Source organism: Myotis davidii, unplaced genomic scaffold, assembly GCF_000327345.1.
Source record: "Myotis davidii unplaced genomic scaffold, ASM32734v1 scaffold46, whole genome shotgun sequence".
Classification (NCBI taxonomy): domain Eukaryota; kingdom Metazoa; phylum Chordata; class Mammalia; order Chiroptera; family Vespertilionidae; genus Myotis; species Myotis davidii.
The window spans coordinates 1,843,446-1,867,860 of NW_006383006.1; the positions used below are offsets into that span (position 1 = coordinate 1,843,446).

A 24,415-nucleotide genomic window follows, 5' to 3' on the forward strand; every position below is an offset into this window, starting at 1 on the left:
GGTCATTTTTTTTTTTTTTTAGTTTTATTCATTTCAAATGGGCTGGATCCAGCCCGCGGGCCATAGTTTGCCCACGGCTGGTCTAGTATGTATTACTAGAACTTTACTAAACTTTAAGGAAAGGGGAGTGGGGGAGAGAAGAAACATCCTTTAGGCATTAGAGAGAGAGAGAGAGAGAGACATCCTTTGGGGAAGAGACATCCTTTGAGCATTCCCACCAAATGTAGGCAAACTGTTTTTTATAAACCCAGATAGTAAATATTTTAGTCTTGCAGATCATAGGAATAACAGTTATATAAAATTCAAATATCAGTGTCCAGTCATGCTCATTGGTTTCCATATTGTCTATGGAAACGTATAGCAAAAACAGCCAGACACAATACGTAAATGAATGGGCGTGGCTGGATACAATACAATTGTATTTGCAAAACCCGATAACAGTGAGGCCTTCACTTACGAGTGTCCTGACTAAGGAGTTTTTCGAGTGTCCTGACTAAGGAGTTTTTCGAGATACGAGCCATCTCTCGGCCGATATTTTGCTTTGAGTTGTGAGCTAAAATTCGGGTTACCAGCCAGCTTCAGATATCCCACCGCTAGTTGGCGCAGCGAACGTCACAGTGAACGCCACAACATCAGACCAGCATCACGTGTCTCACCTGTGATTTGACATACGAGTAATTTGAGTTACGAGCTCTGTCACGGAACGATTTAAACTCGTAAGTCAAGGCCCCACTGTATAGTTACACACTAAGTAACTAATTATTTTTTAAAAATTTTGTTTTTATTGATTTTTTAGGAAGAGAGGAAGGGGTGGGGGGCATCAATTTGTTGATCCACTTATTTATGCATTCATTGGTTTTTTCTTATATATGCCCTGACAGGGAACAAACCTGCAACTTTGGTGGATCAGGATGATGCTCCAATCAACTGAGCTACCAGACCAGGGTTCCTACTAAGTAACTCTATAATGGAAAGAAAAATAGACTATTCTAAATTTTTCAACAGTGACACTTTATGCCAGAAGAATAACAGAGTAACGTGTTTAAATTACAATAATCAAGGAAAGAATATGTACACCACGGATTTTATATCCAACAAAAATAAGTTACAAGAATAATGGCCACAGACAAACTATTATCAGTATGCAAGAATTCTGGGAATATTGTGCCAAAGGAGGCCTTCTTGAAAAACCTAATAGAGCACTTCAGAAAATCAAATTTACTACAAATACTGCATAAAAATTGGTGATGAGCATCAAGCACAAAAAAAATGTAGTTACCAATACAACTAAAATAAAATGAAGGTTGAAAGGAAGAGAATATAGTATGTAATGGCTATTCTTTGACAATGTAAATATAGACCCAACTATTTAAAATGAGGGAAGAATGAGAACAGTACAGCAAAAAAAAAAAAGAGTATATAAGGCGCTAGTAATCAAATGTATGGTGAAAGTGCTGGCATTGTTATTTTGAGACTGTTGTGATATAAATCTGATTAGCCTTTAGATTTCGAATCCAAGTCTGTCATCCACTGAGTCCTTGGGAAACAAGACATAGTTTGGAAAAAGACAGAGATGTAAGAAAGAGAAGTTAAAATCCCTGGAATTCTGACTCTGGCCAAGTTAAAAGGGCACAAAACCCTCTCCCAAAAAGCAACCACACGGGTGGACAAAATGACAAAAACTATTTCAGAATTGTGGAAATCAACCAGAGGCATACAATTATTTGAAAATGCTTATAAAACTGCTCAACGTGGGGTAAGAACACAGAAGTTTGTGCCACTCTTGTCTGGGGCTGCTCCAGTCTCTTATGTTCCCACCTGCAAGAGCAGATGATTTTGGCAAGCTGAGAGGACTGGCAGCATTGAAGTCACCATAAAGAGAGACTCACATGATTTAAAGAGTTTGACAATGACCACACTCAGTGGTATCATCAATATAAGCTATAATTTTGGGATAAGAGATGATTTCTGTGGCAGGCAAACTGAGCGCCAACAGCTCTACTAACCTGAAGTTGCAGGGGTTGTTGGGACAACCATATTGCTGGCTGAGGCAGCTCACATACACAGCAGAGACCAAGAAGGCCCAAATTATCTACACACTCGTGGCCAACCTGTGGCTGCACATATGAATGCAGTAGATATGAAATGGATCAATGAAAAATAAAAGCTGGGATAGACTTGGAAAAGGCCTGAGCTTTGAATGTGCATCTCACAAAAATCCATAGGCAGAGGAAGAAGCCTTATTGTGCAAGATGTTTGAGCACAATATGTGTCGGATCATTAGCTGAACCATAAAACTATGCAGACACAGGGGGCTGCCCTAGTATGCCAAGCATAAAACAAGAATTTTTTTAAAAAAAAATATTTTATTGATTTCTTACAGAGAGGAAGGGAGAGGGATAGAGAGTTAGAAACATCGATGAGAGAAACATCAATCAGCTGCCTCCTGCACACTCCCTACTGGGTATGTGTCTGCAACCAAGGTACATGCCCTTGACCGGAATCGAACCTGGGACCATTGAGTCCGCAGGCTGACGCTCTATCCATTGAGCCAAACCGGTTAGGGCAAAACAAGAATTTTTTATTAAGTGGGTGCAGACTTGCAGGAAGATAGATTTCATAGATTTTGCCTGTGGAAGTTACTAAACAAGTAACCTTCAAGATTCTGAAGGTTACAGAATGGCTACAATATATTATCTAAAATGAACAGTTTTCAACAAAAAATTATGACATGCAAAGAAACAGGAAAATATGACTCAAGCTCAGGAGGGGAAAATGCAGTGAGTATGTACTATATACCACGCTTACAACAACTCAAGGAGAAGTACAGGTAAGCAATCTACATAAGACAAAAATTCACTCTTGATCCCGTATAAGTTTGAGAAATTTCTATTTCTGCTGGCAATATTTAGCATTTTTTGATTATAAAATATGTATCATTAGCAAACTTTAAAAGCACAGAAATATAGGGGAAAAGCTCACATAATTCCTTAATCTAGAAATAACTGAAATGAGAGTATATACTAATATTACTCTGCTTGTTTAAATATTTTTAATCAATAGGATTACACTACAGGGAGAATGATAGACCTGTTTTCCCCCTTTTATACTATGAATTCCTTGCCAATGTTATTTTAAAAATCTGAAAACATAATTTTTAATGGCCACGTACTATTCCAATGTACAGATAAATGTTCTGTAATTTACACAATTACTGACTGACCTATTGAAAATTAAGTTGTTCATAATTAATAGCACCTCAAATGTAATAATTTTGTACATAAATTTCAGTCCATATTTTTGATTCTTTCCTTAAGATAGTTTTTTAGAAGTGATTTTATTAGGTCAAAGATTATTAACATTTGGTAGTACCTCTTAGAAATACTAAAAAACTTCTATTTAGAAAGATGGTTTTACCAGCAGAATATAGAAAGTGCCTATATAGCTGAGTCATGCACAACAGAATTTATTTTTACTCTTTAAATTGTTTGGTAATTGAAACTAAAAATTATTTTAAATTATAGTCATAAATAGTAAAACTAAATGCTTTAATTATATTTATAGGCTACAATCTATTTCCCATTTTGTTATGTGCCTGGGAATGCCCTTTTCTCATTTTTTTCTAAGAATTAACCTTCCCAACCAAAGCAGAAATCTCTCAGGTAGCACTCCTTTCTAACGGTAACCTAGAATCTGCTTGAATGATTAAGGAAACTTACCACTACATAATGCAAATATTTTAAAATGTTAAATGAGTTCTAAAATAAAAATATTTTAAACTGAACTGAGTAAAACCTGCAAATATGTACTGCCAATTCCCGTACTTAATAAAAAATAAATCTCTAAGAATTTAACTCTAGCAACTTGGTTAATCATAATTCTACTAGTCTTAACCCCAAAGTTTAAATTGTTTTTCATTTTAACACAAGAATAGATATATAACTTTTTAAAGTTTACCACTTTGACTTAATTTACAGGATTTTGTTTTTATAATTTTTTTATTGATTTCAGAGAGGAAGGGAAAGGGAGAGATAGAAACATCTATGAGAGAGAACCACCAATTGGCTTCCTCTTGCATGCCCCCTACCCGGGATCGAGTCCGGGTATGTGCCCTTGGCCAGAATGGAACCTAGGAACATTCAGTCTGCAGGCCGATGCTCTATCTACTGAACCAAACCAGGTAGGGCTTACTTTACAGTTTACATCAGTGGTTCTCAACCTGTGGGTCGCGACCCCTTTGGGGGGTCTAACGACCCTTTCACAGGGGTCGCCTAAGACCATCAGAAAACACATATATAATTACATATTGTTTTTGTGATTAATCACTATGCTTTAGTTATGTTCAATTTGTAACAATGAAATTAGGGGTCACCACAACATGAACTGTATTAAAGGATTGCGGCATTAGGAAGGTTGAGAACCACTGGTTTAGATATTTGCATTATTCCTGCCTCAATGCCCCAAAACAATGGGACTATATTTAAAACTTTAAAAAATAATCTATATTTCCAAAAATCTCAATAAATATTTGCTAAATTTAATCTCTTGCATTTCCTGCAAATTATTAAAATCCTAAAGTAAAGGCTTAAATGCCTGTTTGCCTGCATTCTGAAACAGAATCCACGCAAGTATACTACCAAAGCACTAAGAATTGTCAACTTCAGAAAACCAACCGTCAACTTATTCTTCTAAAACATAAAGTACCTATTTTAACTACATTTGCCTGAACACAGAAATGGTTAAATGATATAAAACCAACAGCTATTCTTCGTTAACAGCTATGTGCAAGCACTGTCCTGAGTGCTTTAACAGATTGTATCTGGCTTACAATGGCTCAACTTACATTTTTTTTTACTTTACCATAGTGTGAAAGTGACATGCATTCAGTAGAAAATGTACTGCAAATTTTGAGTTTTCATTGTTTCCCAGACTAGTAACATTTAGCAGCAGCCAGTCACAGCTCCTAGTCAACCATGCAATAATGAGGGTAAACAACTGCTACATGTACTAATACAATTATTCTATACCCATACAATCATTGTTTTTCACTTTCAAATACAGTATTCAATAAGTTACAAGATATTCAACACTTTATGATTATTATAGGCTTTGTTCTGAGCATAATTAAAGTAGGTTAGGCTATGCTATGATATATGGCAGGTTAGTTTATTATAAATGCATTTTCTTTTTCTTTTTTTCAAAATATATTTTATTGATTTTAGAGAGGAAGAGAGAGAGAAAGATAGAAACATCAATGATGAGAGAGAATCATTGATCGGCTGCCTCCTGCAAGCCCCCCACTGGGGATTGAGCCCACAACTCAGGCATGTGCCCTTGGCCGGAATCGAACCTGGGACCCTTCAGTCCACAGGCCAACGCTCTACCCACTGAGCCAAACCAGCCAGGGCTATAAATGCATTTTCGACTTAATGATATTTTCAACTATGATAGGTTTGCTGGGACTGTACATCAAAAGAGGTCTGCAACAAATTATTTCACTTAATATTTTCAACAATATAAAGTAGTGTCCATTATTTCCATTTTATGACTGAGAAAAATGAGGTAGAGATGGCAGAAGTGTTTTAAGTAATAATTTCTGGATATTATCATTAAATTTAACCAGCAATGTAAAAACTATATTTATCACCAACAAAAAAATCTAATAAAAAAGTCACCAAGAATTCTAATCTCCCATTTCCCTCTAAAGTGTTGTTGTTGTTTTAAAATATATTTTTATTGATTTCAGAGAGAAAGGGAGAGGGAGAGATAGAAACATCAATGATAAGAGAGAATCATTGATTGGCTGCCTCCTGGGGATTGAGCCAGCAACCCGGCATGTGCCCTTGACTGGAATCAAACAGGGAACCTTCAGTCTGCACGCCCACGCTTTATCCACTGAGCCAAACTGGACAGGGGTGGTGTTGCTTTTAACTTCTATTCTTTTTCTAAATAGTCATTCACAATGGGTGATTTTCGTGAGGAAACAAGGTCAAACAGCAAACATGTGCATTTACAAACTGGCACTTGAAGCTCAAAATCAAACTTCTCATAAACAGAATATTACAAATGGGGTTTAGAGCTCCAGGGCAGCTCCTATGACATATTTTTACCCATAATATAACTAAAAAGAGAAATCTAGAACCTAAACACTTATATAAACAATGCAAATACTATATTCCATATCTCAACACAAGGCCTAACAGTACCCATATTTATCACTATTGAACCCTAGCAATGGGGAAAACTGGATATCCAATGCAAAACAAACAAAAAAGAACTTGGATCCTTATCTTTCACCATATACAAAAATTAACAAAAAATGGACCAAAGACCTTAAGAGCTAAAACAAAATTTTTAGAACACAGCTTTGGATTTGATAGTCATTTCTTGGATATGACATCAAAAGCACAGACAACAAAACAAAGGGGGGGGAAAAAGATAAACTGGACGGCACCAAAATTAAAACTTTTGCCCTCTCCAGGTGGCTCGGGTGGTTGGAAAGTTGTCCAGTAGACCAAAAGGTTGGGGGTTCAATCCCCAGTCAGGACTCATATGGAAGGCAACCAATCGATGTTTTTCTCTCACATCAATGTCTTTCTCTCCTTCTCCCTTCTTCTCTCTCTAAATTCAATAAACATGTCCTTGGGTAAGGATTATAAAAAGAAATTAAAAGTTTTGCACATTAAAGGATACTATCAACAGAGTGAAAGGCAACCTATGAAATGGGAAAAAATGTGCAAATCATATCTCATAACGGGTTAATATATATATGTATGTGTGTGTGTGTATATATACAAAAAACTCAAATCAAATATGGGCAAAAAACATTTCTCCAAAGAAGACATATAAATGGTCAATAAGCAATGAAGAAATGCTCAACATCACTTAACCATTAAGGAAAATGCAAATCAAAACCACAATAAGATTCCTCTTTTCACCCACCAAAATGGCTATTATCAAAAAACAGAAAAAGAAACAAAACCTGAAAATAAGTGTTGGTGAGGATGTGCAGAAATTGGAATCCTTGTGCATTGCTGATGGAAATGAAATGGTGCAGCCATTGTGAAAAATACCATGGCAGGAGTATCTGAGATCTTGCTCTCTGACATATTTTGTCAGTTTGGCTTAAATAAACTGTTACAAAAATTCTCTTAAAAAAATACTATGGCAGTTCCTCAAAAAAATTAAACATAGAATTACCATATGATGTAGTAATTCTACTATGTATATACTTGAACAGATATTTGTATAACTACATCCACAGCAGCATTACTCACAGAAGTAAAAGTGTCTATCAACAAATAAATGGGTGTGGCTTAGTGGTTGAGCGTCAATACCCATACACCAAGAGGTCGCCAGTTTGATTCCCAGTCAGGGCAAATGCCAAGGTTGTGGGCTCAATCCCCAATAGTGGGCATGCAGGAGGCGCCAATCGATGTTTCTCTCCATCCCTCTCCCTTCCTCTCTCTAAAATCAATAAAGGTTTTTTTTTTAAAGTTCATTAAAAAAAACCCACACACACAAATAAGTGGATAAACAAAATATAGTATATATACAAGGTGAAATATTATTCAGCCTTAAAAAGGAAATTCTGGGCCCTTGCCAGATAGCTCAGACTGTGAGTGTCATCAGATGCACCAAGGTTGCAAGTTCCATCCCTAGTCAGGGCATATACAAAAAGCAACGAATGAATGCATAGAGCAACAAAACAAACTGATATTTCTCTCTCTCTCCCCTGCCCTTCATCTCTCTAAAATAAAAAAAAGGAAAGAAAGGAAATTCTGGGAAATACTACAACATGAATGAATCTTGAGGACACTATGCTAGCCAAGTAAAATAAGTGTCACAAAAGAACAAATATTGTACTTCATTTATGAGGTACCTAAAATAGTCAAATTCATAGAGACAAAACAAAGCAAAATGGTGGTTTCTAGGGACTAGGAAAAAAGGGGAAAGAGGGTTACTGTTTAATAGATATGGAATTTCAGTTTGGGAAGATGAAAAGTTCTGGCAGTGGATAGTGGTAATGGTTGCACAAGATGAATATACTTAACTAGAGGCCCGGTGCATGAAATTCATGCGGGGGGTGGGGGGTGGGGGGGGAGATCCCTCAGCCTGACCTGCACCTTCTGCAGCAGCCGATGTCCAACTGCTGGCTTAGGTCCGCTCCCCATGAGCCAACAATCGACACCCCACTTGCAGTCCGGGACCCCCTCATTCCTTACTGCCTGCCTGCTCGCTGCTCCTTACCGCTCAGCTCATTGCTCCTTAGCACTGCTATGGAGGCGGGAGAGCCTCCCGCCAACACTGCTGTACATACCAGCTGTGAGTCCGGCTTCTGGCTGAGCAGTGCTCCCCCTGTGGGAGAGCACTGACCACCAGGAGGCAGCTCCTGCGTTGAGCGTCTGCCCCCCTGTGGTCAGTGAGTGTCATAGCGACCGGTCGTTCTGGTCGTTCCGCCGTAACGGTCGCTTAGGCCTTTTTTCTAGACTACAAGCCCGGTGCACAAAATTTGTGCACAGGTTGGGTCCCTAGGCCTAGCGACGATCACAGCTGATCTGTGGTGCAACCAGCAGGGCAACAGGGGTCCCCACTATCACTCATCTTGGCCTGGCACTGTCCACTCGCCGGCCCCAACCCCCCGGTGCTGATCACCGTCTGTGGAGCAATTGGTAGGGTGATAGGGACCCCCGCTTGCACCCACTTTGGCCTGGCACCACCCACTTGCCAGCCATGCCCCCCGGCCGCCACCGCCAGTCGCCATCTTTGGGGTGGCCAGTGGGGCAATCAGGTACCCCGTTCTACCTGCCTTGGCCTGGCGCCGCCTGCTCACCTGCTCCACCATCCCACCACGGTCCCACTCTCATTGGGGCTGGCAGTGAGTCCATTGCTGCCTGCCATGTTCCACGCTGCCCCCTGGTGGTCAGTGCATGTCTAACTCCCGGTTGGTCAAACTCCCTCCAGTGGGGACAATTTGCATATTAGCCTTTTATTACATAGGACTAGAGGCCCATTGCACGTAGAGATCAGTGCAATAGGCCTTCCTTCCCCTGGCTGCCGGCACCAGTTTTCCTCTGGCACCTGGGACCGGACCCAGGCCTTTGGTCCAGCCGCAGCGAGGCTTGGCTTTAGTCTTCACTCCAGCCAGAGCCTTCAGTCTTCGCTCCACGCCTGCGTATGCAAATCAACCGCCATCTTTATTGGGTTAATTTGCATAGTCACTCTGATTGGCTGGTGGGCATAGTGGAGTGACACCAATTTGCATGTTTCTCTTTTATTGGTGTAGATATCACTGAAATGTACATTTTATTTATTTACTTATTTATTTTTTAAATCTCACCTGAGGATATTTTCCCATTGATTTCTAGAGAGAGTAGAAGAGAGAAGGAAAGAGAGTGAGAAATACTAATGTGAGAGAAACACATCGATTGGTTGCCTCCTGCATATGCCCTGACCAGAAGCCTGCAACTGAGGTACATGCCCTTGACCAGAATCAAACACAGGACCCTTTGGTCCGCAGGCCAACCCACTATCCACTGAGTCAAACTAGCTAGGACGGTACATTTTTAAATGATTAAAATGGTTCATTTTATGCTATGTAAATTTTACCACAACTTAGAAAAACTAACTAGAGATCTCCATCCCTTTTTCTAAGCCATTAATGATAGTATAAGGTAAAGGTTTCCATTAGGGTGACAGACAAGGGACACTGGAATGGGAAAACAATTTCTTTCCCCTTTTAAAATAAAATACAGTGAAAAGCGGAAGGATAGGTAGAATGGGAACCGAAGTAAGATATACCAAAAGATACCAAATAAAATTTGCCTTCCTATTCTGCCTTTTAAATATTTACTTCTTGCAAAACATGACAAAATAACCTATAGACAAAAAAAAAAATGGATCAGGTATATAGAGTATAGAAATATTTAATCTAAACAGGATTAAAAATTCAATATATACTTGGTTTTTCTGGACATTTCATAACAGGAAATGAAACGAAAGGATAAGCAGGGTTGGGAAGAAGAGGGGTTCTGGGAAAAAACAACAAAAACTTTAGAAGGCACTGATCACAAGATAGTCTGGAGGGAACTGCAGTGTTTAGGGAAGAGGAAAATGAAATCTATGGCCAGTTGGGGGATTATTCTTTTTTTTTTTACAATAAATCTAGCCAATTAGAATGCTTTCCTTTGGTCTAAACCAGCGATTTTCAACCTTTTTCATTGCATGGAACACAAAAACTAATTACTAAAACTGCAGTACACCAAAAACATATTTTTTGCTGATCTGACAAAACAAATAGGTATAATTTTGATTCATTCACACTGGATGGCTATTGTTGTGCTGGATGTTGTCATTTTTTAATTTGACAATCTAAGGGAAAGGAAGTCAGTGTCACTGACTAAACCAGCGGTTCTCAACCTGTGGGTCGCGACCCCTTTAGGAGTCGAACAACCCTTTCACAGGGGTCTCCTAAGACCATCAGAAAACACATATATAATTACTTATTGTTTTTGTGATTAATCACTATGCTTTAATTATGTTCAATTTGTAACAATGAAATTGGGGATCATCACAATATGAGGAACTGTATTAAAGGGTCACGGCATTAGGAAGGTTGAGAACCACTGGACTAAACAGTCAGGTATTGCATGTTTTATAAATTCTTGCAGCACACCAGTTGAAAATCGCTGATCTAAACCAAGGAGAAGAAAAGAGAGTTTTTCCCAATGTACCTGAGGCCAAAGAAGTCACAGAATTATAAATTATAGATCCAGAAAATAGAGGCGAACACTTCTGACTAATTGGAGTTTTGTCTAAAGATCCATTTATATGCATTAACTGGGCTCTGCCTATGCAATAGAAAGCTAGAAAAAAAATGCCTAACAACAAAACTGAATAACAAAACTAAACTTCTTGAATCCATAGGAGCTAAGAACTTAAAGGCAACCAAACAAAGAGCCAACAAAAGACAAGCCCTTCCTGGGGAGAAAGGATGTAAACACTGGCTCACAGGTAGCAGAACAAGTGAAGAGATGGTGGTACCATAAAAGTAGGTAAAAATTTTTAATCTAAAATTGTTAATAAACTTGTGGGGGCTAGCATAGCATGTAGTTCCTGAGTTATAGACACAACAGGAATTCAAATCTATCTGTAGCAACTTCACCACAGACTTCACCAGGTGCTCACAATATGGGAATATGAGACTGGACAGTTTTCCTCTGTGGTGGAAACACTTACCAATTCGTTTTTATGAAATCAGCATTACCACGATACCAAAACCAAAAACAAAACATACTAACTGGGCCAAGTACAGGTCAGTAATTGCCTATATAACATATGCAATAACCTAATTTTCTTACCCAAACTTAAAATATAAAGGGAAGAATTTTAAACATATATATGGCCCGTCTTGATAATCCTATTCATGTTAAAACTTAATACATCTTCTAGGTCAGGAGTGGGCAACCCCTGGCACGCGTGCCAAACATGGCACGCCAGTAACTTTTGCTGGCACGCGAAACTCTCTCTTATAATCTTCCGTTTACAATTTTTGTGAACATTTGAATGACTTAAATGTTAAATTACAAGGAATTGGCAAGACACTTGATGTTATGTTTGGTTACATAAAGGCTTCTGAAAAGAAACTGGAAGTCTTTAAGAGGGATGTGGATGGTGGGAGATTTAGATATTTCCTAAACCTCAAGAGGCACATCAAAGACCTCCCAAAAGATGACAGAACAGACTGTCAAAGCCTTCAAAAGCTGTTTTTAAACATCATCGAGTCAACTACTGAGCAGTTCTTCTCAAGATTTGCGAAATTCAGAGAACTGGAAGAGACAGCAAAATTCATGAGGTTTCCAGAAAGCATGAAACTGGAGTAACTAAACTTACAAATGTTTTCATGGATAGACATGGCTGACTTTGAAATGCAGATGATTGAATTTCAGAGTAGCTCAATTTGGAAACAGGAATTTATTGACCTTAGAGTTGACTTGGAAAACATTGAAAAAAAAGCGATTAGAGACAGGAGTACCAGAGAGAAGTGTCGAAAACGAACTATTGAGGACTTGGAATGCCATTCCAGAAAATTTTTTTGTTTAAAATCTTTGCAACAGCGTTACTCTCCATGTTTTCATCCACATACGCTTGTGAATCTTTGTTCTCAGTGATGAATTTTGTGAAGTCTCGTAATAGGAGTAGCCTGACGGATGAAAGTAGTAGCTCGTGCATATCTCTGAAGGTCACAAAATATAAACCTGATGTAAAATCTCTGTCATCAGTGATGCAGCAGCAAAAGTCCCACTGATATTATCAAACAGAGTCATAAAGTTTTCTGTCGGACTATCAGTGTACATGTATACATTAAAAAATAAATGTATGCCCTGACCAGTTTGGCTCAGTGGATAGAGCGTCGGCCTACGGACTGAAAGGTCCCAGGTTCGATTCCGATCAAGGGCATGTACCTTGGTTGCGGGCACATCCCCAGTTGGGGGTGTGCAGGAGGCAGCTGATCGATGTTTCTCTCTCATTGATGTTTCTAACTCTCTATCCCTCTCCCTTCCTCTCTGTAAAAAATAAAAATAAAAAATAAATGTATTTTTCATCATCATATACTGTGTTTTTGTCGCTCGAATGAATTTTATTATTTCTTCAAGGTTCTTCACATACGTACACCTTAAGAGATATCAAGTAGGCATAACATGTTCTCAAAAAATTAGGGTTGGCATGCAGAAGAATTTTGAGTCAGACATTTTGGTTTTGGCACGCACTCACAAAAAGGTTGCCCACCCCTGTTCTAGGTCCTTTAGAGCTCCATTACTAGATGAATTCTTTTCTATTATTACTAACTAGTGGCCCAGTGCACGGATTCGTGCCCACTGAATGGAAAGTAGAGTATTTTAATATCGCTATTCACCCTTTCTCTATAACAGAAGTGTCAGAGGTTAAAGAAAACTAGTAAAATGTATATGAAAATAAATTGATTAAACAACAACAACAACATGATATCACAAAGACATGATATAAAAACAAAAACATGATACAACGAAAACATGTATAAAAACATTGATAAAAACAATGACTGATAAATTGATTAAACTTATTCTAATATCTCCCTGTATATCACATTAAGAGTAAAAACACTTTCAGAGCGCTTGACTAATTTCCCTTGTGATGAAGTATTTACAACTTTAACATCACATGCTCTTCGAACTCCAGAAAAAGCAACATCTAACTGACCATGTCCAAAAACGGGTTTAGGTAGGAATATTCCTACTCTGTCTAGAGTTTGTCCTTGTGATTTATTAAGTCATCGCAAATGCTGGCATCACAGGAAACTGTCTTCTAATTAATTTAAATGGGAGGCCAGTGTCAGACGGGGACAAATATCACGCATGTGCAAGTCAACATTTTTAAACTAGACACCCGGTGCACAAAATTCGTGCACAGGTAAGGTCCTTAGGCCTGGCCAGTGATTAGGGTCAATCTGTGGGGCAACCAGCAGAGCGTTTGGGGGGCCCCCACTGACACCCGCCTTAGCTGGCCTGGGGTCTGTGGACTGGGGACAGCTCCTGTGTCGAGCGTCTGCCCCCTGGTGGTCAGTGCATGCCATAGCAACTGGTCATTCTGCTGTTCGGTTGATTTGTAGATTAGGGTTTTGTTATATAGGATTGCTGGTGTGTTATATGTGCTGGTCGGCTGGAAGTACAGTCCTTAGCCATTAATACATAGAGATAATAAAATAAAATAGGTAGAGAATGGAAATGACTAAGGAAATAAATCTACTTATGAATGAAAATGCACCAATTTAAGTAGATTACCACACAAAACAAAAACAATGGGGGGCAACAACATTTTAAAGTCTAAGAACTCATGACAATGAGGCAAAAAGTATATAATAAAAACCATTCTAGATCTCATTTCAGAAATAGAAAAAGCTGATAACTCAGCAATCTAAAACCGAGCAATGAATTCTGCTTTCCATTTACTTGCAGCCCAGCTAAAAGGAATGGGGGGGGGGGGGGGGGTTGATAGTTGTGAGTACGTAAAACACAGTTTATTCAATGCTCATAATAAATTAACTAGAGGCCCAATGCACAAAATTCATTTTAAACTGGTAGTACCAGTTTAAAGGCAAGAGTAGACCTTCCTTCCCCTGGCTGCCAGCACCAGCTTCCCTCTGGCACCCAGGACCCCAGCTTCCCTTGCAGCAGTGGCTTTGTCCAGAAGGACGTCGTCTAATTAGCATATTACACTTTTATTATTATAGATTCTGTTAGTTTCTCTACTACCTCTAAATTTTAGACTCACATCCAAAAGCCTTCAAAACACTTTTACTTGGCACCTCAAATTCAACTTATCCCAAAACTGAATTCAGTTTCCCATTCCACCCACATTCTCAAACATGTTCTTCCTACTGTATTTTTCCTACTACTATGATCTTGATCACAAGGAGCATCACCTACCTAATCAGTCAAGCCAGAAACCATCCCAAGCATCCTAGTTATCTTCCTGTCTTTTGTGCCCTATGGTCAATCACCAAATCCTGATGATTTTACCTCTAAAATATTTCTCAGGATATTCCCCTTTAAATTTATCCTCTGCCTTTTTCTTCCTATTAACTCCCTTCAAAATAAAGACCAAGCTCTGGCAATATATATATGATCTACTTCTCAAAGTCTTTTTTTTCTACTGCTATTTGCTGCCTCACTCTTTGTACTCCAGTAATAATAGTTTCCTGCCCACACTGTGCTATACCATGCTTCTGCTTTTCTCTTTACCTCATTCTTCAACGAATTCTTATCCTCATCATTTAAAGTTCAGCCAAAGTATCATGTACCCCAATAAGTAACTACTTCCACATCCCCAAGCCTGTGTAAACCTGTGCTTATTTCTACCTTAACTCTCATAAAGTTAAATTGAAATAACCTGTTTTTAAATCTTTAACTGCACTAGACTGTAAGGCAGAGATCTTATCTGTAACTCCAGTAACCTGTCACATAAGATAACCCAATCTTTGTTGAACTGAACCATAATTTTTCTCATTTCCTTAAAAACACACACACACACAAACAACAAAAACCCAAAGAATTGAGGGTGAAGGGGGACTATGTCACTGAAACGCAATCCTCACAGTAGTAATCAATTCTTGCTCACAAAAAGGGGCCTATAAATAAAACTAAAAATGTTCCTTTCTCATAAAATTTCCTTCTTCTTCAAAAATCCCTGATCCCAAACAACATTTTTGGCAAACAATTATGGTAGCAAATTATCTCATAAGATTATAATAATGATGCAAGCAAAACTCAGTTGATAATTTTGCTATTGAGGTCTTTCTTGATTGTATAAATTTCTATTAAAAAACACAAAAATTAACACACTGTATGTGAAGGATTCTTAACAAAATTACCTAGTACTAACCCAATGTACATTTTTACAATCAAAAGTTTGCTGAATATAGGGATACGAAGGAAACAAAAGTGGATAATAAAAATAAAACCATGAAAAGATCAGAAATCATACTTTATCACTAGCTAGCTGTGACACAGATTAAGTCATGCAATCATTCTAGTATTTCACTTCCTCAACAGCAAAAAAGTTATTGGACATCCGATCTGTGAATTTCACCACATGTAAATTTTACCTAAAAAAAGAACTGTCAAAATGAGACGTGAGTCATTAATTAATCTGAGCTGTTTTCATCCTTCTATCATACACAACTCATCCCAAAGCATACTAATTAAGACAAACATTTACTACAGTAGTTAAAAAGTCTTCAGAATGGTTCAACATTAATAAAACAAAGGCATTACTGGACTAGATGACCTCTTCGGTCTCTCTAGCTCTAAATTTCTATGGGTTTGTTAATTTATCCTCTATTACAAATGGTAACACTACTGAATTTGTTAAAATTCATATTCATGAAAAAAAAATCTAAAAATCATTGACACCAAATGACATTTTCAAAAGTGTCAGCGTCCATTTTCACTGTCTATATTTCTAGCTTGACTAATCTGAAATCAACAGCTTCAGGTATTGTAACTGACCACTTTTACTCTCTACTACTTCCTTAAGCCTTATTTAATTACTTCAGAGAAGGTTTCTCTGTCACTCCCACTTATCACCTAATAAAAGTCAAAAGTCAACTAGGGGCCTGGTCAATGTGGCTCAGTTGGTTAGAGCATTGTCCCATATACCAAAAGGCTGTGGGTTCGATTCCAGGTTGGGGCAGATACAAGAGGCAATGATCAGTGTTTCTCTCATATCGATGTTTCTCCCTCCCTCTCTCCACCTCTCCCTCCTTCTCTTTCTAGTATCAATGAAAAACATATCCTCAGGTGAGGATTAAAAAAAAAAAAGTCAACTAGGGCAGAAGGAATAGAGCAGTTTTATATAAAGCATCAACTCCAAGACTCTTCATTGAACACTTCCCAACAAAGTGTATGGTAATGACAGGTGGTCTTTTGGGGTTCATAATTTCCTGTATAAGATCTTCTCCCTTTTTTATTAGCTAATTATAGGCCCAGTGCACAAAATTTGTGCACAGGTAGGGTTCCTAAGTGCAGTGATGGCGCCCCTACAACATGTGTGTCAGAGGTGACACGCAAACTCATTTTTTTGGTTGATTTTTCTTTGTTAAATGGCATTTAAATACATAAAATAAATATCAAAAATATAAATCTTTGTTTTACTATAGTTGCAAATATCAAAAAATTTCTATATGTGACACGGCACCAGAGTTAAGTTAGGGTTTTACAAAATGCTGACACGCCGAGCTCGAACCATCACTGCCCTAGTGGCTGCCGATGCTGGCCAGGGCCTTCCTTTGTTCTGCACCACCCCCTGGTGGTCAGCACATATCATAGCAAGTGATCAAACTCCCGGTTGGTCAAACTCCCAAGGGGACACTTTGCATATTAGGCTTTTACTGGTATATATATAGTATCATAGAATTCTTCAGAAACTACTAAATGTAATAAACTTATAAGCAAAAACATTTGCCAAAAGAGTTAAGTTGATCATTTAATGGTTTTCTTCAATGAGCACAAAAAAAGAATATTTTCTAAAACCATGATCAATCAGTTTTCTCTACAGAAACAAAATATGTGTGCTGTTAAGAGTACTGATGACTAAAACACTGCATGAAAATGGTATTATTCAGTTTGTTGATCACTGAAAATACTTAAGGCACAGTAATTCAGATATATGTTTTAAAATGCTACTATTAATACCCCAACTTATTAACCTTCTATGTCCTCAGCAAAAGTACCATTAGGGCAAAATCATTATTTGTTAGGGACAGAATGAGAATATGTCCTTATGCGGAGGACATACTTACTCGTATTTCTTTAACCTAAGCTTTACAAGAAAGTAATTTGGAGATTAACTGTCTCTAGTAAATATAACTTAAACAACTTGTAAAAACAGCATTCTATTACATAGTATGAAACTCATACCAATAAAACTTTATAACATGCTGTGTTATTTTAGAAAAAATATAGTTATGATTTTATAAGGACTGAGTACCAAAATACTCATGAGAAACTTTTTTCCTCTCAATATGCACCTAAGAAACTTGTCACTCTGCCATTTTTCATCTTGTTACCATCCTTTTTATATGTATATAAAATATATATATTCCAACATATATACTTTAACTTACTGGGGTAAACTGTATACATACAAGTTACAATGTACTTATTGGATACATTAACAAAGACAAGTTGAAAATCAAAAAAAGTGAACTTAATTTCAGCAGTTTTCCTAAGAGTGCTTGTTATTTAAGTAGTTCTCACCAGAATAGCACAAGAAAGAAATAACTACTTATTTATGCTCTTTGATAAAAATTTCTATTTAAAGAAAATTAATTTTATACTAAACTTACTCTCTTAGGCCAGTAAAAATCTGAAACTCTCAGAACACATTAATATGTCAGTAAGAAAAGAACCAATGAAATGTTGACAAAAATAGGAAAGTTATTAACTTAAAAAAATCTTAAAATTATGAAAAAAGAAATCAAGGCCTTTGCCCAAAATAAATTTGCACTGAGTATCTGAAATAATTTCCCACTAACCTTACCACTACCTACACCAAGGAAAAAACTAATTATAATTGAGATAAACTGAAGATAAGGTCTATGAAGAGTGAATTTTTAAATTACTAGGCAAAAATGAGGTATAATCATAATTCTCTAATAGAAGTGCCCTTTTAGTTTGCTACTACTAAATAAAAATATATAAAGGGATACTCTCGATGAGAAAAAAATGCATGATTGTTTGAAATGGGATTGTAAATATTTTTCAAATAATTTTTATTAGTTATATCAGAAAATTAAAGGACTATATAATTATCTTATTTAACAAAATACACTAAAGCAGGTACTTGTAAAGTCAGTGAGAGGTTACTCATTTTCAATTCAACAGGATAATCATATATATTTGGGAAATAGCAGGAAGAAAGCAATTATCACTAAAACAATCAGTTTTATTCTCAACTAAAAAGATATTTATGTGTTCTGGATATTTTTCTTTAACAAGTAACGTACTTTTTAAAAATAAAACATACTTTTAAATTCCTACTTAAAATTACTTTAACTGGTCAACATGAGAAACTGAAATATCAGGTTATGCTGCTAATAAGGTTTTAATCTTCTCCTTCTGATTTTTGCAATGTCTCTGCTTTTTTAATTCCCATACAATTTCTCAATATAGAAGTATTTAGACCAAAGAAAGAAAACATCCTTCCTAACCTATATAAACCACTATTACTAAATATTAATCCCAATTATTTATAAAGTATTTAAGCATCTTTCAACAGTACAGTTTTGTGCTTCTTTAATCAAAGTAGTAAACACATTTCCTTCTCCTAGCAGTATTATAGCTTATGAAAACCTGATTGCTAGAACCTCAACTCAAATGACTGCTGATGATTCATGTTTAATGTAGACATAGTTCCTTTCCTAGAATCTCTGGAAGAGATTAATACAAGAAAGCCTATGAATACCATAAAACATGAAACCAGTAAGATAGTCAATTGGCCTGTGATCTTATATTACCATACTAACTGGGGAAACTACAGATGAACAAACTGTAGAATTAATTGCAGATTGAATAAAATGGTATAAATTATCTCAGTCATAGGCAAGGTTGACTATGGTTGTTTGAGGTAACAAACAAAAGGGCTGGCCAAAACTATAAGCTATATTTGTCCTTAAGGTCCCACGATTCTTCTTGGGACCACAATTAGTCTCACCCATCATTACTGTCCGATTTACAAGATTCCCAAAGGACCCCAAGAGGCCGAAGCTTCAAACTATCATTCTACCCCCACCATGCCTTTATCTCCTAGACAATCTTCCTATATGCTACACCTCTCCTAATCACAGACATTGCATAAAAGTTTACTTCAAGGCCTGGCCAGTGTTGTTCAGTTGGTTGGAGCATTGTCCAGTACACCAAAAGGTGGCGGGTTCAATTCCTGGTCAGAACACATACCCAGGTTTCGGGTTCAATGCCCACTTGAGGAGCATGCAGGAGGCAACCAATTGATATTTTTCTCTCTCCATTCTTCTCTCTCTAAACACACACACACACACACACACACATACATACAACAACAACAAATAAAATAATTTAAGTTTTACTTTTCTATATTCCACTGACTCTGAAACCTCACTGGTTTGTAAACTACAGGAAGTTTGCTTGATAAACTAATCTGTGCCAATATTGTTGATAAATGTTAGTATTTTAAAGTTTCTTTTTCCAGAAATTTGTGCTTTTTAAACAGAATTATTTTAGAAAAAAGCTTGTAACACATAGGAGAGACACAAATAAAGTTTGCTATTGGCAATTCTCAAATTATACTTCACAACCACCTACTCTACTTATTAATGTACATCCAATTACAAGATAATCTAGTTTAAATTAAAAACTAATGTAGTCATATAATTAGTAATGAACATATGCCTGGCTAGATATATGTCTCATGCAAATGTCAAGTAAGTGGAGACTAAAACTACAATTGCATGGTTTTATAATAAATCCCCTATATGTTGAATCTTCTCATCCTCAAAGTAGAGCAAATGATCCCTTCTAGCCAATCCAGTGAAAATGGTCAGGTAACCTTTTAACCTACTCTAAATTACTTAGAGCACACCATATATGAGATCCTCTCTGCACATTTGCTATTTAGTTTTTAAAGTGTCTTTACTACTTTATGCTTTCATAACAATTTGGTAAATTACAAATATAATTAGACAGCAGTATTTATTTTGAATTCTGACAGACTACTTTATTCTTTATCACATTAATCCAAAGCACTACCTAAAACTGAGATAATTTATATTATTTTATTCAATCTGCAATTAATTCTACAGTTACAAGTCTAGAATCTTTCTTAACAACAGGTCCAAGTTTTTTAAAACTACAATTGAAAGGATTCTGCTATATAATAATGTTGTGAAGAAACCTATTGACCAGAAATTTTAAATATGGAATACAATTTCCCCAATTCTTAATTTCTGGACAGTGGAAAAAGAATAACATTACTAGCTCTATGTAGACTGAAATATTGTAAAGCCATACCAATCCCATTTGTTTTTTTCCTGCAATCCTATTTAGAACTTTTAAATAGCTACAAGTCCACAAAGTTAAGGACTATACAATTTAGAGCTTTTACATCCTTTCAGAGTATTAGAAGAGTGCATGTACTAAATGAATGTAGAATTAAAACAATTTTGGAGAATTCTTGAAGACAAAATCTACATACAATGTTCACTCAGCTAGCTGTAAAAAAAATCTTATTAAAAACATTAATGCTTTATAAACTACCCAAAAAAGTCATTAAAGTACAGGTAAAGCCTACACTAGACCAATAATTTATTTTCCATACACATTTGGCCCTATCTTTTTTTTTAAAACAATTGGCTCAGCAAGTAAGTATACAACATGCCTTCACCTCCACTTCCCACTTCCCACTCTTTTGGTCCTAGAAGGTAAGTATGAAGTGCAACTCAATCCTAAAAGGATGCTTCAAGTAAGAGCTACATTTTGCCTTGACTTTCTTTATGACCTTGGATGAGGAATCTACCAAATGAGGAATTTAATGATGTTTGTGCGTTCCCGTTTATTATTGAAATTTAGTTCTAATATATTAACAATAGTGAAATCTAAACTGGACCTAGGGAGCTGAAAGCCTCTGAGTTATAAACATCAAATGATAAGAACCACATTTTAAAACTTAACTTGACTAGTTCAAAAAAAATTAACTAGAAAGATCCCAAATTTAACAAGACAGAAAAACAAATTCTGAAAAATACCAACAGCCTCTTTATGAAGAACTAGCCTTCAATGTGAAAAATAAAGGAGGAATAAAACGTGCTTGAACTAGCCATTCCCTTGCTTTAATAGCTGGACAACAAACGAACATTTGCGTTGCAAAAGAATGGAAAGACAGTAAGTATAGAAAGATTATCTACGATCTGAAAATTACGAAGATACATCTATCATTTAAGTCATTAATCTGCATACCCAGATTGGGCAGTCATCTTGGTACCGTTTTATGAGCATTAGGAAGATAAATCCCTGCCTTGGAGGAACATCTACTCTCAGTACATTTCCTTTCGGGATCTTGGAGCAATCTGCAAGCGGGATCTCTTTAGATTTCCCTAAGGTATTCTAATTCCAAGTGTTTAACCTCATCCACACATCCAGCCGCCACCAGCGTAAGAAGTAAATGTGACCGACTCGCACGATGATTTACACACGGAACTCCAGTCGTGAATGCAGAAGTAAACATCCACAGTGGCATTTAACGCCCAAAGAAACGCGCAGATACTACGGACGCGAGGATTCACCCCTCGCTGACCACTGAGGACGCCAGCGGCCTTCCACACGGGCTGCTCTTCACCAGCACTCTTGATGTGGAAAAAGTAACCGTGTCAACTCAACATTTTAGCAGCACAGAGGATAAACAGAACTTAGCGAGCGCTCTTCTTCCAGATCCTCCCGAGGTGTTGATAAAAACCGAGCTAGAGCAACGCCCCCCTAAAAGCACCCTCCTGGAAAGAATGAAATCTCGAAAACATCAGGCGGGCCGAGGCTGAGAAAAGCTGATGGAGCCCAATTATCCGGAGGGGCCACAGGACTGGGAACCAGGAACGTAGGTCGGGGTGGGGGTGGGGGTAGCCAAGTGAAATCTAACCCCAGAAATCACAACACAGGCCGCGCAGCCCGGGAGCCGCAGCTGGCGGGAAGCGAGCTCCCTCTCGGTTCCCAGGGCAAAGTCCAGAGGAGAGAGGCTCCGCACCGCGGCCGCGAGAGGCGCCCCGAGTGCGTGCCTACCGAGGCGCGGGAGCCGCGGGAGAAGCCGCTGGAGAAGGAAGGGGAGGAGATCCCGGCAGACGGCCCTGGAAGAGGAGGGGGACTCAGGTTGGAAGCAGCGGCACTGTCTGAACGAGGGGGATTACCTAACTGTGACGACAGAGAAGTGTCTTCAGGCTCCAGCGATGGTCCCGACTGCGCAACGTGTGGTGTCTTCCCCGCTTAGCCCGCAGCAGCAACAGAACCAGCTCCTTCAGCCAGTCGCCATTTCCCGCCTACCGACCTGCTGCACCGCACGGACAGGGACCCGGATGGAAAGCGGCCTCTCCGCGCAGGCGCTCTGACTTCCTCCTCCCCCTCCCGCCACAATTCCGCGAGGTGGGAGGGCAGGAAGGGAGGCGGCCACAGCGTCAAAAAAAGAGAAAAAAACAACTTTTATTTCCGTGAAGAGCGCCGGAGTTCCTGCCGCCGGGAGAAACTCGCGGGCTCGAATTCCTGACAAAAATTGAACGCAGGACCTTAGGACCAGATGAAATAAGAAGAACCAAAGCCTATCAGGATACGCCGAGGGCCTGCGGGATATTTGTACTTCAGGGGCCGCCGTAGCTGGCTGTGTAGTGGTCGCAGGGGGAATCGAGAGTAAAGCGTTGGGAGTGGAGAGGCGGGGAGCGAAGGACGGTTTTTCCTCCCGCTACTAACGGAACTGCTGGGGCAGAGCTGGGAGGGGGAGCGCGCCCTCGCCCGGGGGCGGGGCTTAGGGCGCGGCGCGCGCTCCGGCGGCTCGGGCTGGGGAAGCCGGCGGTGAGGACTCTTCTTTTCTGGAGTCCCAGTGGCCCCCAAAGGTCTTCTATAAGCAGTTGCTCATAGATCTGTAATTACAAACCCACGCCCTTCGACAGCACGCGATGCCGGCGGTGATTCTGCGATTATTCAGACCAATGGGTTTCTACCTGCCGACCTGGGTCAAGGGACCGTCAGCGTCACAGGTCAAAAATGCATCCCCAGTGTCTAGTCCAAGTGGAATATGAATATATATATATTGGAAGTGTACTGTTTCCTAAAACTCCAGCCTCTCATAATTCAATCAGGAAATATTTATTGAGAAAGCGCAATGCTAGGACCATACTAGGTGCGGGGATGAAACAGTGAATGGACATTGCCTTCCCAGAATTCAGACTATCGAAGAAGACAGACGATCTAAATACAGTGTGATAGAATGACAGGGGTTGTAGAACACACGAGGGGTGCCGTGAGGGGGTTGGGAAGGCTATCTTGAGATGACATCTAAGTGTGACATGAAGAATTGATGCTACAGGGGAAGTGTGTCTAGGTAAAGCAAACAGATGGGATGGGCCACATACGAGATTGCTTTGAGCAGGTGGGGAAGCAGTTCTGTGCACGGGGAATAGACGAGGCTGAGAGGTAAACAGAGCACCCTCGTGAATCTGGTTGTTTCTCTCTCAGTGTGAGGAAGGTGGGCTGTCTTCTGAAAGCCTTCCACAGTACAGATCCTGTCAGAGCTCTGAGTTATTTGCATCCTAAATCTTTCTAGTACAAGAATGCTCTGAATGCACATTTATTGAGAGCCTGTGGTATACAGCGTACAGAACTGGTAGTCGTCCACAAAATAATAAGATTTCTGAAAAACTAATTGGAAAGCAACAATTACTAATTACTATACCGTCTAGGCAGTGTGTATCATCAAAAGGAATATAATATAAACTAAACAACTGCCCTAATTGATGACTAAAATAAACTTTAAATCGGGTAAAAATATATTTCTAAAAATACATTCCAAGTAGTAGTTATTTCAAGCTTTCAATCTCTTAAGACTTAAGTAAAATATGCCACTTACAAAGCACTTTTGTATGCATTTATATGCACTTTGATTCTCCCAACAAGCCTGTATTAAGTATGATTGGTCTCCCACTCTTGAATTAGACACTGACGGATGTTTTTTGTTTGTTTGTTTTAAGGAGAGGGGAGACCATGGCTGGGTAGCTCAGGTTAGCACATCCTCCAGATACACCAAAGTTGCGAGTTGAGTCCTGGTCAGGCACATACAAGAATCAACCAATGAATGCATAAGTAAGGGG

The 24,415-nt window shown here is 38.5% G+C and overlaps 1 protein-coding gene across 5 annotated transcripts in view; it reads right to left on the bottom strand.

The window, feature by feature from the left end:
• Positions 1–23,002, bottom strand: part of CTDSPL2 (CTD small phosphatase like 2) — a 91,587-nt gene extending 68,585 nt beyond the window's left edge. For 3 of the 5 annotated variants that reach the window (XR_001512202.1, XM_015557585.1, XM_006777997.2), the window contains exon 1: positions 22,466–22,650. The gene's annotated coding sequence lies outside the window, so the exon portion shown is untranslated. Of the gene's footprint in view, positions 1–890; positions 965–22,465 lie in introns of those variants that run through there. The other 2 variants (XM_006777996.2, XM_015557584.1) reach the window with 2 other exon arrangements.
• Positions 23,003–24,415: the final 1,413 nt, after the last annotated feature.